Source organism: Salmo salar, unplaced genomic scaffold, assembly GCF_965601325.2.
Source record: "Salmo salar unplaced genomic scaffold, fSalSal1 ptg000888l, whole genome shotgun sequence".
In the NCBI taxonomy this organism is placed as follows: domain Eukaryota; kingdom Metazoa; phylum Chordata; class Actinopteri; order Salmoniformes; family Salmonidae; genus Salmo; species Salmo salar.
This window is the reverse complement of record NW_027675538.1, coordinates 247,550-262,299: the sequence shown is the minus strand read 5'-3', so window position 1 is coordinate 262,299 and position 14,750 is coordinate 247,550. Positions and strand designations below refer to the sequence as shown.

Genomic DNA, 14,750 nt, shown 5'->3' with positions numbered 1-14,750 from the left:
GGAAACACCTATGGTAACACCTCCTATGGCTATGGTAACACCTCCTATGGTAACACCTCATATGGCTATGGTAACACCTCCTATGGTAACACCTCATATGGCTATGGTAACACCTCCTATGGTAACACCTCCTATGGTAACACCTCCTGTGGTAACACCTCCTGTGGTAACACCTCCTATGGCTGTGGTAACACCTCCTATGGCTATGGTAACACCTCCTATGGTAACACCTCATATGGTAACACCTCATATGGCTATGGAAACACCTCCTATGGTAACACCTCCTATGGCTATGGTAACACCTCCTATGGTAACACCTCCTATGGCTATGGTAACACCTCCTATGGTAACATATCCTATGGTAACACCTCCTATGGTAACAGCTCCTATGGCTATGGTAACACCTCCTATGTTAACAACTCCTATGGTAACACCTCCTATGGTAACACCTCCTATGGCTATGGTAACACCTCCTGTGGTAACACCTCCTGTGGTAACACCTCCTGTGGCTATGGTAACACCTCATATGGTAACACCTCCTATGGTAACACCTCCTATGGCTATGGTAACACCTCCTATGGTAACACCTCATATGGCTATGGTAACACCTCATATGGCTATGGTAACACCTCATATGGTAACACCTCCTATGGTAACACCTCCTACGGTAACACCTCCTGTGGTAACACCTCCTATGGCTATGGTAACACCTCCTATGGTAAGACCTCATATGGTAACACCTCCTATGGCTATGGAAACACCTCCTATGGTAACACCTCCTATGGCTATGGTAACACCTCCTATGGTAACACCTCATATGGCTATGGTAACACCTCCTATGATAACACCTCCTATGGTAACACCTCCTATGGTAACACCTCCTATGGTAACACCTCCTATGGTAACACCTCCTATGGCTATGGTAACACCTCCTATGGTAACACCTCATATGGTAACACCTCCTATGGCTATGGAAACACCTCCTATGGTCACACCTCCTATGGCTATGGTAACACCTCCTATGGTAACACCTCCTATGGCTATGGTAACACCTCCTATGTTAACAACTCCTATGGTAACACCTCCTATGGTAACACCTCCTATGGCTATGGTAACACCTCCTATGGTAACACCTCCTATGGTAACACCTCCTATGGCTATGGTAACACCTCCTATGTTAACAACTCCTATGGTAACACCTCCTATGGTAACAACTCCTATGGCTATGGTAACACCTCCTATGGTAACACCTCCTATGGTAACACCTCCTATGGTAACACCTCCTATGGTAACAACTCCTTTGGCTATGGTAACACCTCCTATGGTAACACCTCCTATGGTAACACCACCTATGGCAACACCTCCTATGGCTATGGCAACACCTCCTATGGCTATGGTAACACCTCCTATGGCTATGGTAACACCTCCTATGGCTATGGTAACACCTCCTATGGTAACACATCCTATGGTAATGCCTCCTATGGTAACACCTCTATGGTAGCACCTCCTATGGCTATGGTAACACCTCCTATGGTAACACCTCCTATGGTAACACCTCCTATGGTAACACCTCCTACGGCTATGATAACACCCCTCCTATGGTAACACCTCCTATGGTAACATCTCCTATGGTAACACCTCATATGGCTATGGTAACACCTCCTATGGTAACACCTCATATGGCTATGGTAACACCTCCCTATGGTAACACCTCCTATGGTAACACCTCCTGTGGTAACACCTCCTATGGCTATGGTAACACCTCCTATGGTAACACCTCCTATGGCTATGGAAACACCTCCTATGGTAATACCTCCTATGGCTATGGTAACACCTCCTATGGTAACAGTTCCTATGGCTATGGTAACACCTCCTATGGTAACACCTCCTATGGTAATACCTCCTATGGTAACACCTCCTATGGTAACACCTCCTATAGTAACACCTCCTATAGTAACACCTCCTATAGTAACACCTCCTGTGGTAACACCTCCTATGGCTATGGAAACACCTCCTATGGTAACACCTCCTATGGCTATGGTAACACCTCCTATGGTAACACCTCATATGGCTATGGTAACACGTCCTATGGTAACACCTCCTATGGTAACACCTCCTATGGTAACACCTCCTATGGTAACACCTCCTATGGCTATGGTAACACCTCCTATGGTAACACGTCCTATGGTAACACCTCCTATGGTAACACCTCCTATGGTAACACCTCCTGTGGTAACACCTCCTATGGCTATGGTAACACCTCCTATGGTAACACCTCATATGGTAACACCTCCTATGGCTATGGAAACACCTATGGTAACACCTCCTATGGCTATGGTAACACCTCCTATGGTAACACCTCATATGGCTATGGTAACACCTCCTATGGTAACACCTCATATGGCTATGGTAACACCTCCTATGGTAACACCTCCTATGGTAACACCTCCTGTGGTAACACCTCCTGTGGTAACACCTCCTATGGCTGTGGTAACACCTCCTATGGCTATGGTAACACCTCCTATGGTAACACCTCCTATGGCTATGGTAACACCTCCTATGGTAACAACTCCTATGGTAACACCTCCTATGATAACACCTCCTATGGTAACACCTCATATGGCTATGGTAACACCTCCTATGGTAACACCTCCTATGGTAACACCTCCTATGGTAACACCTCCTATGGTAACACCTCCTGTGGTAACACCTCCTGTGGCTATGGTAACACCTCATATGGTAACACCTCCTATGGTAACACCTCCTATGGCTATGGTAACACCTCCTATGGTAACACCTCATATGGCTATGGTAACACCTCATATGGCTATGGTAACACCTCATATGGTAACACCTCCTATGGTAACACCTCCTACGGTAACACCTCCTGTGGTAACACCTCCTATGGCTATGGTAACACCTCCTATGGTAAGACCTCATATGGTAACACCTCCTATGGCTATGGAAACACCTCCTATGGTAACACCTCCTATGGCTATGGTAACACCTCCTATGGTAACACCTCATATGGCTATGGTAACACCTCCTATGATAACACCTCCTATGGTAACACCTCCTATGGTAACACCTCCTATGGTAACACCTCCTATGGCTATGGTAACACCTCCTATGGTAACACCTCATATGGTAACACCTCCTATGGCTATGGAAACACCTCCTATGGTCACACCTCCTATGGCTATGGTAACACCTCCTATGGTAACACCTCCTATGGCTATGGTAACACCTCCTATGTTAACAACTCCTATGGTAACACCTCCTATGGTAACACCTCCTATGGCTATGGTAACACCTCCTATGGTAACACCTCCTATGGTAACACCTCCTATGGCTATGGTAACACCTCCTATGTTAACAACTCCTATGGTAACACCTCCTATGGTAACAACTCCTATGGCTATGGTAACACCTCCTATGGTAACACCTCCTATGGTAACACCTCCTATGGTAACACCTCCTATGGTAACACCTCCTATGGTAACAACTCCTTTGGCTATGGTAACACCTCCTATGGTAACACCTCCTATGGTAACACCACCTATGGCAACACCTCCTATGGCTATGGCAACACCTCCTATGGCTATGGTAACACCTCCTATGGCTATGGTAACACCTCCTATGGCTATGGTAACACCTCCTATGGTAACACATCCTATGGTAATGCCTCCTATGGTAACACCTCTATGGTAGCACCTCCTATGGCTATGGTAACACCTCCTATGGTAACACCTCCTATGGTAACACCTCCTATGGTAACACCTCCTACGGCTATGATAACACCCCTCCTATGGTAACACCTCCTATGGTAACATCTCCTATGGTAACACCTCATATGGCTATGGTAACACCTCCTATGGTAACACCTCATATGGCTATGGTAACACCTCCCTATGGTAACACCTCCTATGGTAACACCTCCTGTGGTAACACCTCCTATGGCTATGGTAACACCTCCTATGGTAACACCTCCTATGGCTATGGAAACACCTCCTATGGTAATACCTCCTATGGCTATGGTAACACCTCCTATGGTAACAGTTCCTATGGCTATGGTAACACCTCCTATGGTAACACCTCCTATGGTAATACCTCCTATGGTAACACCTCCTATGGTAACACCTCCTATAGTAACACCTCCTATAGTAACACCTCCTATAGTAACACCTCCTGTGGTAACACCTCCTATGGCTATGGAAACACCTCCTATGGTAACACCTCCTATGGCTATGGTAACACCTCCTATGGTAACACCTCATATGGCTATGGTAACACCTCCTATGGTAACACGTCCTATGGTAACACCTCCTATGGTAACACCTCCTATGGTAACACCTCCTATGGTAACACCTCCTATGGCTATGGTAACACCTCCTATGGTAACACCTCATATGGTAACACCTCCTATGGCTATGGAAACACCTCCTATGGTCACACCTCCTATGGCTATGGTAACACCTCCTATGGCTATGGTAACACCTCCTATGGTAACACCTCCTATGGCTATGGTAACACCTCCTATGTTAACAACTCCTATGGTAACACCTCCTATGGTAACACCTCCTATGGCTATTGTAACACCTCCTATGGTAACACCTCCTATGGTAACACCTCCTATGGCTATGGTAACACCTCCTATGTTAACAACTCCTATGGTAACACCTCCTATGGTAACACCTCCTATGGCTATGGTAACACCTCCTATGGTAACACCTCCTATGGTAACACCTCCTATGGTAACACCTCCTATGGTAACACCTCCTATGGTAACAACTCCTTTGGCTATGGTAACACCTCCTATGGTAACACCTCCTATGGTAACACCACCTATGGCAACACCTCCTATGGCTATGGCAACACCTCCTATGGCTATGGTAACACCTCCTATGGCTATGGTAACACCTCCTATGGTAACACATCCTATGGTAATGCCTCCTATGGTAACACCTCTATGGTAGCACCTCCTATGGCTATGGTAACACCTCCTATGGTAACACCTCCTATGGTAACACCTCCTATGGTAACACCTCCTACGGCTATGATAACACCTCCTATGGTAACACCTCCTATGGTAACATCTCCTATGGTAACACCTCATATGGCTATGGTAACACCTCCTATGGTAACACCTCATATGGCTATGGTAACACCTCCCTATGGTAACACCTCCTATGGTAACACCTCCTGTGGTAACACCTCCTATGGCTATGGTAACACCTCCTATGGTAACACCTCATATGGTAACACCTCCTATGGCTATGGAAACACCTCCTATGGTAATACCTCCTATGGCTATGGTAACACCTCCTATGGTAACAGTTCCTATGGCTATGGTAACACCTCCTATGGTAACACCTCCTATGGTAATACCTCCTATGGTAACACCTCCTATGGTAACACCTCCTATAGTAACACCTCCTATAGTAACACCTCCTATAGTAACACCTCCTGTGGTAACACCTCCTATGGCTATGGTAACACCTCCTATGGTAACACCTCATATGGTAACACCTCCTATGGCTATGGAAACACCTCCTATGGTAACTTCTCCTATCGTAACACCTCCTATAGTAACACCTCCTATGGTAACACCTCCTATGGTAACACCTCCTATGGCTATGGTAAAACCTCCCATGGCTATGGTAACACCTCCTATGGTAACACCTCCTATGGTAACACCTCCTATGGTAACACCTCCTGTGGTAACACCTCCTATGGCTATGGTAACACCTCCTATGGTAACACCTCATATGGCTATGGTAACACCTCCTATGGTAACACCTCATATGGCTATGGTAACACCTCCTATGGTAACACTTCCTATGGTAACACCTCCTGTGGTAACACCTCCTGTGGTAACACCTCCTATGGCTGTGGTAACACCTCCTATGGCTATGGTAACACCTCCTATGGTAACACCTCATATGGTAACACCTCATATGGCTATGGAAACACCTCCTATGGTAACACCTCCTATGGCTATGGTAACACCTCCTATGGTAACACCTCCTATGGCTATGGTAACACCTCCTATGGTAACACATCCTATGGTAACACCTCCTATGGTAACACCTCCTATGGCTATGGTAACACCTCCTATGGTAACAACTCCTATTGTAACACCTCCTATGGTAACACCTCCTATGGTAACACCTCATATGGCTATGGTAACACCTCCTATGGTAACACCTCCTATGGTAACACCTCCTATGGTAACACCTCCTATGGTAACACCTCCTGTGGTAACACCTCCTGTGGCTATGGTAACACCTCATATGGTAACACCTCCTATGGTAACACCTCCTATGGTAACACCTCCTATGGCTATGGTAACACCTCCTATGGTAACACCTCATATGGCTATGGTAACACCTCATATGGCTATGGTAACACCTCATATGGTAACACCTCCTATGGTAACACCTCCTACGGTAACACCTCCTGTGGTAACACCTCCTATGGCTATGGTAACACCTCCTATGGTAACACCTCATATGGTAACACCTCCTATGGCTATGGAAACACCTCCTATGGTAACACCTCCTATGGCTATGGTAACACCTCCTATGGTAACACCTCATATGGCTATGGTAACACCTCCTATGGTAACACCTCCTATGGTAACACCTCCTATGGTAACACCTCCTATGGTAACACCTCCTATGGTAACACCTCCTATGGCTATGGTAACACCTCCTATGGTAACACCTCATATGGTAACACCTCCTATGGCTATGGAAACACCTCCTATGGTCACACCTCCTATGGCTATGGTAACACCTCCTATGGTAACACCTCCTATGGCTATGGTAACACCTCCTATGTTAACAACTCCTATGGTAACACCTCCTATGGTAACACCTCCTATGGCTATGGTAACACCTCCTATGGTAACACCTCCTATGGTAACACCTCCTATGGTAACACCTCCTATAGTAACACCTCCTATAGTAACACCTCCTGTGGTAACACCTCCTATGGCTATGGAAACACCTCCTATGGTAACACCTCCTATGGCTATGGAAACACCTCCTATGGTAATACCTCCTATGGCTATGGTAACACCTCCTATGGTAACAGTTCCTATGGCTATGGTAACACCTCCTATGGTAACACCTCCTATGGTAATACCTCCTATGGTAACACCTCCTATGGTAACACCTCCTATAGTAACACCTCCTATAGTAACACCTCCTATAGTAACACCTCCTGTGGTAACACCTCCTATGGCTATGGAAACACCTCCTATGGTAACACCTCCTATGGCTATGGTAACACCTCCTATGGTAACACCTCATATGGCTATGGTAACACCTCCTATGGTAACACGTCCTATGGTAACACCTCCTATGGTAACACCTCCTATGGTAACACCTCCTATGGTAACACCTCCTATGGCTATGGTAACACCTCCTATGGTAACACCTCATATGGTAACACCTCCTATGGCTATGGAAACACCTCCTATGGTCACACCTCCTATGGCTATGGTAACACCTCCTATGGCTATGGTAACACCTCCTATGGTAACACCTCCTATGGCTATGGTAACACCTCCTATGTTAACAACTCCTATGGTAACACCTCCTATGGTAACACCTCCTATGGCTATTGTAACACCTCCTATGGTAACACCTCCTATGGTAACACCTCCTATGGCTATGGTAACACCTCCTATGTTAACAACTCCTATGGTAACACCTCCTATGGTAACACCTCCTATGGCTATGGTAACACCTCCTATGGTAACACCTCCTATGGTAACACCTCCTATGGTAACACCTCCTATGGTAACACCTCCTATGGTAACAACTCCTTTGGCTATGGTAACACCTCCTATGGTAACACCTCCTATGGTAACACCACCTATGGCAACACCTCCTATGGCTATGGCAACACCTCCTATGGCTATGGTAACACCTCCTATGGCTATGGTAACACCTCCTATGGTAACACATCCTATGGTAATGCCTCCTATGGTAACACCTCTATGGTAGCACCTCCTATGGCTATGGTAACACCTCCTATGGTAACACCTCCTATGGTAACACCTCCTATGGTAACACCTCCTACGGCTATGATAACACCTCCTATGGTAACACCTCCTATGGTAACATCTCCTATGGTAACACCTCATATGGCTATGGTAACACCTCCTATGGTAACACCTCATATGGCTATGGTAACACCTCCCTATGGTAACACCTCCTATGGTAACACCTCCTGTGGTAACACCTCCTATGGCTATGGTAACACCTCCTATGGTAACACCTCATATGGTAACACCTCCTATGGCTATGGAAACACCTCCTATGGTAATACCTCCTATGGCTATGGTAACACCTCCTATGGTAACAGTTCCTATGGCTATGGTAACACCTCCTATGGTAACACCTCCTATGGTAATACCTCCTATGGTAACACCTCCTATGGTAACACCTCCTATAGTAACACCTCCTATAGTAACACCTCCTATAGTAACACCTCCTGTGGTAACACCTCCTATGGCTATGGTAACACCTCCTATGGTAACACCTCATATGGTAACACCTCCTATGGCTATGGAAACACCTCCTATGGTAACTTCTCCTATCGTAACACCTCCTATAGTAACACCTCCTATGGTAACACCTCCTATGGTAACACCTCCTATGGCTATGGTAACACCTCCCATGGCTATGGTAACACCTCCTATGGTAACACCTCCTATGGTAACACCTCCTATGGTAACACCTCCTGTGGTAACACCTCCTATGGCTATGGTAACACCTCCTATGGTAACACCTCATATGGCTATGGTAACACCTCCTATGGTAACACCTCATATGGCTATGGTAACACCTCCTATGGTAACACTTCCTATGGTAACACCTCCTGTGGTAACACCTCCTGTGGTAACACCTCCTATGGCTGTGGTAACACCTCCTATGGCTATGGTAACACCTCCTATGGTAACACCTCATATGGTAACACCTCATATGGCTATGGAAACACCTCCTATGGTAACACCTCCTATGGCTATGGTAACACCTCCTATGGTAACACCTCCTATGGCTATGGTAACACCTCCTATGGTAACACATCCTATGGTAACACCTCCTATGGTAACACCTCCTATGGCTATGGTAACACCTCCTATGGTAACAACTCCTATTGTAACACCTCCTATGGTAACACCTCCTATGGTAACACCTCATATGGCTATGGTAACACCTCCTATGGTAACACCTCCTATGGTAACACCTCCTATGGTAACACCTCCTATGGTAACACCTCCTGTGGTAACACCTCCTGTGGCTATGGTAACACCTCATATGGTAACACCTCCTATGGTAACACCTCCTATGGTAACACCTCCTATGGCTATGGTAACACCTCCTATGGTAACACCTCATATGGCTATGGTAACACCTCATATGGCTATGGTAACACCTCATATGGTAACACCTCCTATGGTAACACCTCCTACGGTAACACCTCCTGTGGTAACACCTCCTATGGCTATGGTAACACCTCCTATGGTAACACCTCATATGGTAACACCTCCTATGGCTATGGAAACACCTCCTATGGTAACACCTCCTATGGCTATGGTAACACCTCCTATGGTAACACCTCATATGGCTATGGTAACACCTCCTATGGTAACACCTCCTATGGTAACACCTCCTATGGTAACACCTCCTATGGTAACACCTCCTATGGTAACACCTCCTATGGCTATGGTAACACCTCCTATGGTAACACCTCATATGGTAACACCTCCTATGGCTATGGAAACACCTCCTATGGTCACACCTCCTATGGCTATGGTAACACCTCCTATGGTAACACCTCCTATGGCTATGGTAACACCTCCTATGTTAACAACTCCTATGGTAACACCTCCTATGGTAACACCTCCTATGGCTATGGTAACACCTCCTATGGTAACACCTCCTATGGTAACACCTCCTATGGTAACACCTCCTATGGTAACACCTCTTATGGTAACACCTCCTATGGTAACACCTCCTATGAATACCCTCTTCATAATGCATTATATGTGCATTCATCTGCATAATACGCAATGCAAAATAACCTATTAGCTGCTATGTCATGCATCATAATAATGCATTAAGCAGATGTATTTATCATTCATTATGTATTGTGTCTTCTTTGTGTTGTCTTTCTCTTCATATTGTGGTGGTAGTGTGTGTTCCTTGATGCGCTCTGGGTCTCTCTGGATACTGGAGACAGACCACCACGCAACTCACTGTGGACAAAGAGAGATGGTTTAACCAAAAAAACTATTCATTTACACCCACACCACATCACACGCGCACAAAGTAAAACGTTTGACAACTTACCCTTTTAGCGTGGCACTGCATTGTGCAACCTGGGAGGAGTCATCTAGAAATTGAACAAAATAGGAAAATATATTATATTCTCCTACAGTTCTGAAGGTGATTTGATTGAATAAAGTATGAATATAATAATATGTCAGAGGAAACCTTTTCCTCACAGCATGTAAAGAAAGTGGAAGAGTTATGTTTTTACCGTTGTTCTGAGTGTTGTTCTGAGTGATGTTGATGTTACCTCCTACTTCCTTATTGCTGATCACTGGGGCACATAGACTGCTTCCACCCTCAGCTGTGAGGGAAGACTGGGGATTGTAGGCTGGGAAGACTGGGGATTGTCGGTCTGGGGGGACTGGGGATTGTAGACTGGGGAGACTGGGGATTGTAGGCTGGGGAGACTGGGGATTGTAGGCTGGGGAGACTGGGGATTGTAGGCTGGGGATTGTAGGCTGGGGAGACTGGGGATTGTAGGCCAGGAAGACTAGGAGAGACAATGAGAGATAGAGGTAACACTGGCCTCTATGTCCTCAACCTGGTACTACAACACAAGGCAATACTGACTTGAACCATTTCAGGGAAATTGGTCTGACCTTTGTTGAAAGAGCGTTTCTCCACTGTTGCCCTCTGCTTTCCTCCCTTCAGTGTACTCCTTTTTTCTTCCCAAAGACAAACTTCTCTTTTTGGAGAAAGTGGTAATGTCCCTCTCCTCTCTCCTCCCTTTGGAGCAATTGCTCCCCATCTCTTTCTCTCAAGTCTCAATCTACGGAACATGAGTGAACTCATGAAAACATATTTTTGTATTCTTCAGAAGTCCAAATGTCTAAAACGCCAAATGTGTACTGAACCTTACCAAATTAAAGACAATTGCTGTTACCTAGAAAACAGTTAGAAATATATTTTACTATTTTATGTATTTCAAATCCATTCGAGTTTGATAAATTGTCAATAACACTTGACTTTCTGTTCCACCACATCAGTAGCACCTAAATATTTGGTTCAAGAAAGATTTATTTCAGAAGTTAATCCAAAACAAACATAATATATTGTAATTATTGAAAGAAGATCCTTATCTTTCTGGTAATAGACATTTACTGCGGCGTCACAGTCATGTCGTCCGAGTTTGGCTGGTGTAGGTTGTTATTGTAAATTAGAATTTGTTCTTAACTGACTTGCCTAGTTAAATAAAGGTTCAATAAAAATAAATGTTATTGTGTGAGAGAGAGAGAGAGAGAGAGAGAGAGACAGACAGACAGACAGACAGACAGACAGACAGACAGACAGACAGACAGACAGACAGACAGACAGACAGACAGACAGACAGACAGACAGACAGACAGACAGACAGACAGACAGACAGACAGACAGACAGACAGACAGACAGACAGACAGACAGACAATGAGTGAAAATGAAAGAGAATGAAAGAGAATGAAAGAGAATGAAAAGGAATGAGAACCCCTCCCATCCTGGCAGATGTTTATCTTAGTCTCAGAGCACAGTAGGACTGTAAGCAAACAATCTCTACAAAGGCCCCAACAGTACAGAGTTCCAGATGGCTCATTGTTTGGCTAGTGCACTTTTTTATATTCTATTTGATGTATTTTAAGTGTGCAGATATTAGTTATCTGGGTAGAAAATACTGTTCCTTTTCCAACATTCACTGTTTTTCTAAGTATACAAAACACATTTCCTCAGTATTCCCCTAACTGCTGATAAACAGGATGCTGCTTATTTCCTGTTCCAACAACACCTACTCTCCTCTCAACCCCAGACTGTCGCCATGCAATTTCTTTCCCCAAAAGCTCTCTTACATAGGCAGTATTCACATTTCCTCTACCTCAAGATCTAATTAACATTTCAATTCCTGATCAAATTATAGTTGTGTCACATTTTCCCACAGCACGCACTCGCTCACTAAAGTAAAAAAAACTGAACAAACACATCGCCTTCCCCGTGGCTCAGTTGGTAGAGCATGGTGTTTACAACACCAGCATGGTGGGTTATATATACTGGCCTTCCCCGTGGCTCAGTTGGTAGAGCATGGTGTTTACAACGCCAGCATGGTGTGTTATACATACTGGCCTTCCCCGTGGCTCAGTTGGTAGAGCATGGTGTTTACAACGCCAGCATGGTGTGTTATACATACTGGCCTTCCCCGTGGCTCAGTTGGTAGAGCATGGTGTTTACAACGCCAGCATGGTGTGTTATACATACTGGCCTTCCCCGTGGCTCAGTTGGTAGAGCATGGTGTTTACAACACCAGCATGGTGTGTTATACATACTGGCCTTCCCCGTGGCTCAGTTGGTAGAGCATGGTGTTTACAACACCAGCATGGTGTGTTATACATACTGCCCTTCCCCGTGGCTCAGTTGGTAGAGCATGGTGTTTACAACACCAGCATGGTGTGTTATACATACTGGCCTTCCCCGTGGCTCAGTTGGTAGAGCATGGTGTTTACAACACCAGCATGGTGTGTTATATATACTGGCCTTCCCCGTGGCTCAGTTGGTAGAGCATGGTGTTTACAACGCCAGCATGGTGTGTTATACATACTGGTCTTCCCCGTGGCTCAGTTGGTAGAGCATGGTGTTTACAACGCCAGCATGGTGTGTTATACATACTGGCCTTCCCCGTGGCTCAGTTGGTAGAGCATGGTGTTTACAACACCAGCATGGTGTGTTATACATACTGGCCTTCCCCGTGGCTCAGTTGGTAGAGCATGGTGTTTACAACGCCAGCATGGTGTGTTATATATACTGGCCTTCCCCGTGGCTCAGTTGGTAGAGCATGGTGTTTACAACACCAGCATGGTGTGTTATATATACTGGCCTTCCCCGTGGCTCAGTTGGTAGAGCATGGTGTTTACAACACCAGCATGGTGTGTTATATATACTGGCCTTCCCCGTGGCTCAGTTGGTAGAGCATGGTGTTTACAACACCAGCATGGTGTGTTATATATACTGGCCTTCCCCGTGGCTCAGTTGGTAGAGCATGGTGTTTACAACGCCAGCATGGTGTGTTATACATACTGGCCTTCCCCGTGGCTCAGTTGGTAGAGCATGGTGTTTAGAACACCAGCATGGTGTGTTATACATACTGGTCTTCCCCGTGGCTCAGTTGGTAGAGCATGGTGTTTACAACACCAGCATGGTGTGTTATACATACTGGTCTTCCCCGTGGCTCAGTTGGTAGAGCATGGTGTTTACAACACCAGCATGGTGTGTTATACTGGCCTTCCCCGTGGCTCAGTTGGTAGAGCATGGTGTTTACAACACCAGCATGGTGTGTTATATATACTGGCCTTCCCCGTGGCTCAGTTGGTAGAGCATGGTGTTTACAACACCAGCATGGTGTGTTATACATACTGGCCTTCCCGTGGCTCAGTTGGTAGAGCATGGTGTTTACAACGCCAGCATGGTGTGTTATATATACTGGCCTTCCCCGTGGCTCAGTTGGTAGAGCATGGTGTTTACAACGCCAGCATGGTGTGTTATACATACTGGTCTTCCCTGTGGCTCAGTTGGTAGAGCATGGTGTTTACAACGCCAGCATGGTGTGTTATACATACTGGCCTTCCCCGTGGCTCAGTTGGTAGAGCATGGTGTTTACAACACCAGCATGGTGTGTTATATATACTGGCCTTCCCCATGGCTCAGTTGGTAGAGCATGGTGTTTACAACACCAGCATGGTGTGTTATACATACTGGTCTTCCCCATGGCTCAGTTGGTAGAGCATGGTGTTTACAACACCAGCATGGTGTGTTATACATACTGGCCTTCCCCGTGGCTCAGTTGGTAGAGCATGGTGTTTACAACACCAGCATGGTGTGTTATACATACTGGCCCTTCCCCGTGGCTCAGTTGGTAGAGCATGGTGTTTACAACACCAGCATGGTGTGTTATACATACTGGTCTTCCCCGTGGCTCAGTTGGTAGAGCATGGTGTTTACAACACCAGCATGGTGTGTTATATATACTGGCCTTCCCCGTGGCTCAGTTGGTAGAGCATGGTGTTTACAACACCAGCATGGTGTGTTATACATACTGGCCTTCCCGTGGCTCAGTTGGTAGAGCATGGTGTTTACAACACCAGCATGGTGTGTTATACTGGCCTTCCCCGTGGCTCAGTTGGTAGAGCATGGTGTTTACAACACCAGCATGGTGTGTTATACATACTGGCCTTCCCTGTGGCTCAGTTGGTAGAGCATGGTGTTTACAACACCAGCATGGTGTGTTATACATACTGGCCTTCCCCGTGGCTCAGTTGGTAGAGCATGGTGTTTACAACACCAGCATGGTGTGTTATACATACTGGCCTTCCCCGTGGCTCAGTTGGTAGAGCATGGTGTTTACAACGCCAGCATGGTGTGTTATACTGGCCTTCCCCGTGGCT

At 45.9% G+C, this 14,750-nt stretch overlaps 1 long non-coding RNA gene across 1 annotated transcript; it reads right to left on the bottom strand.

The window, feature by feature from the left end:
• Positions 1 to 9,963: 9,963 nt before the first annotated feature.
• Positions 9,964 to 11,608, bottom strand: LOC145877337 (uncharacterized). The gene is made up of 3 exons (XR_014391657.1): positions 10,558 to 11,608; positions 10,368 to 10,410; positions 9,964 to 10,273 (listed from the first exon to the last, which is right to left on the bottom strand). It is a non-coding gene; the product is annotated as an uncharacterized LOC145877337 (long non-coding RNA).
• Between the last annotated feature and the right edge of the window lie 3,142 nt (positions 11,609 to 14,750).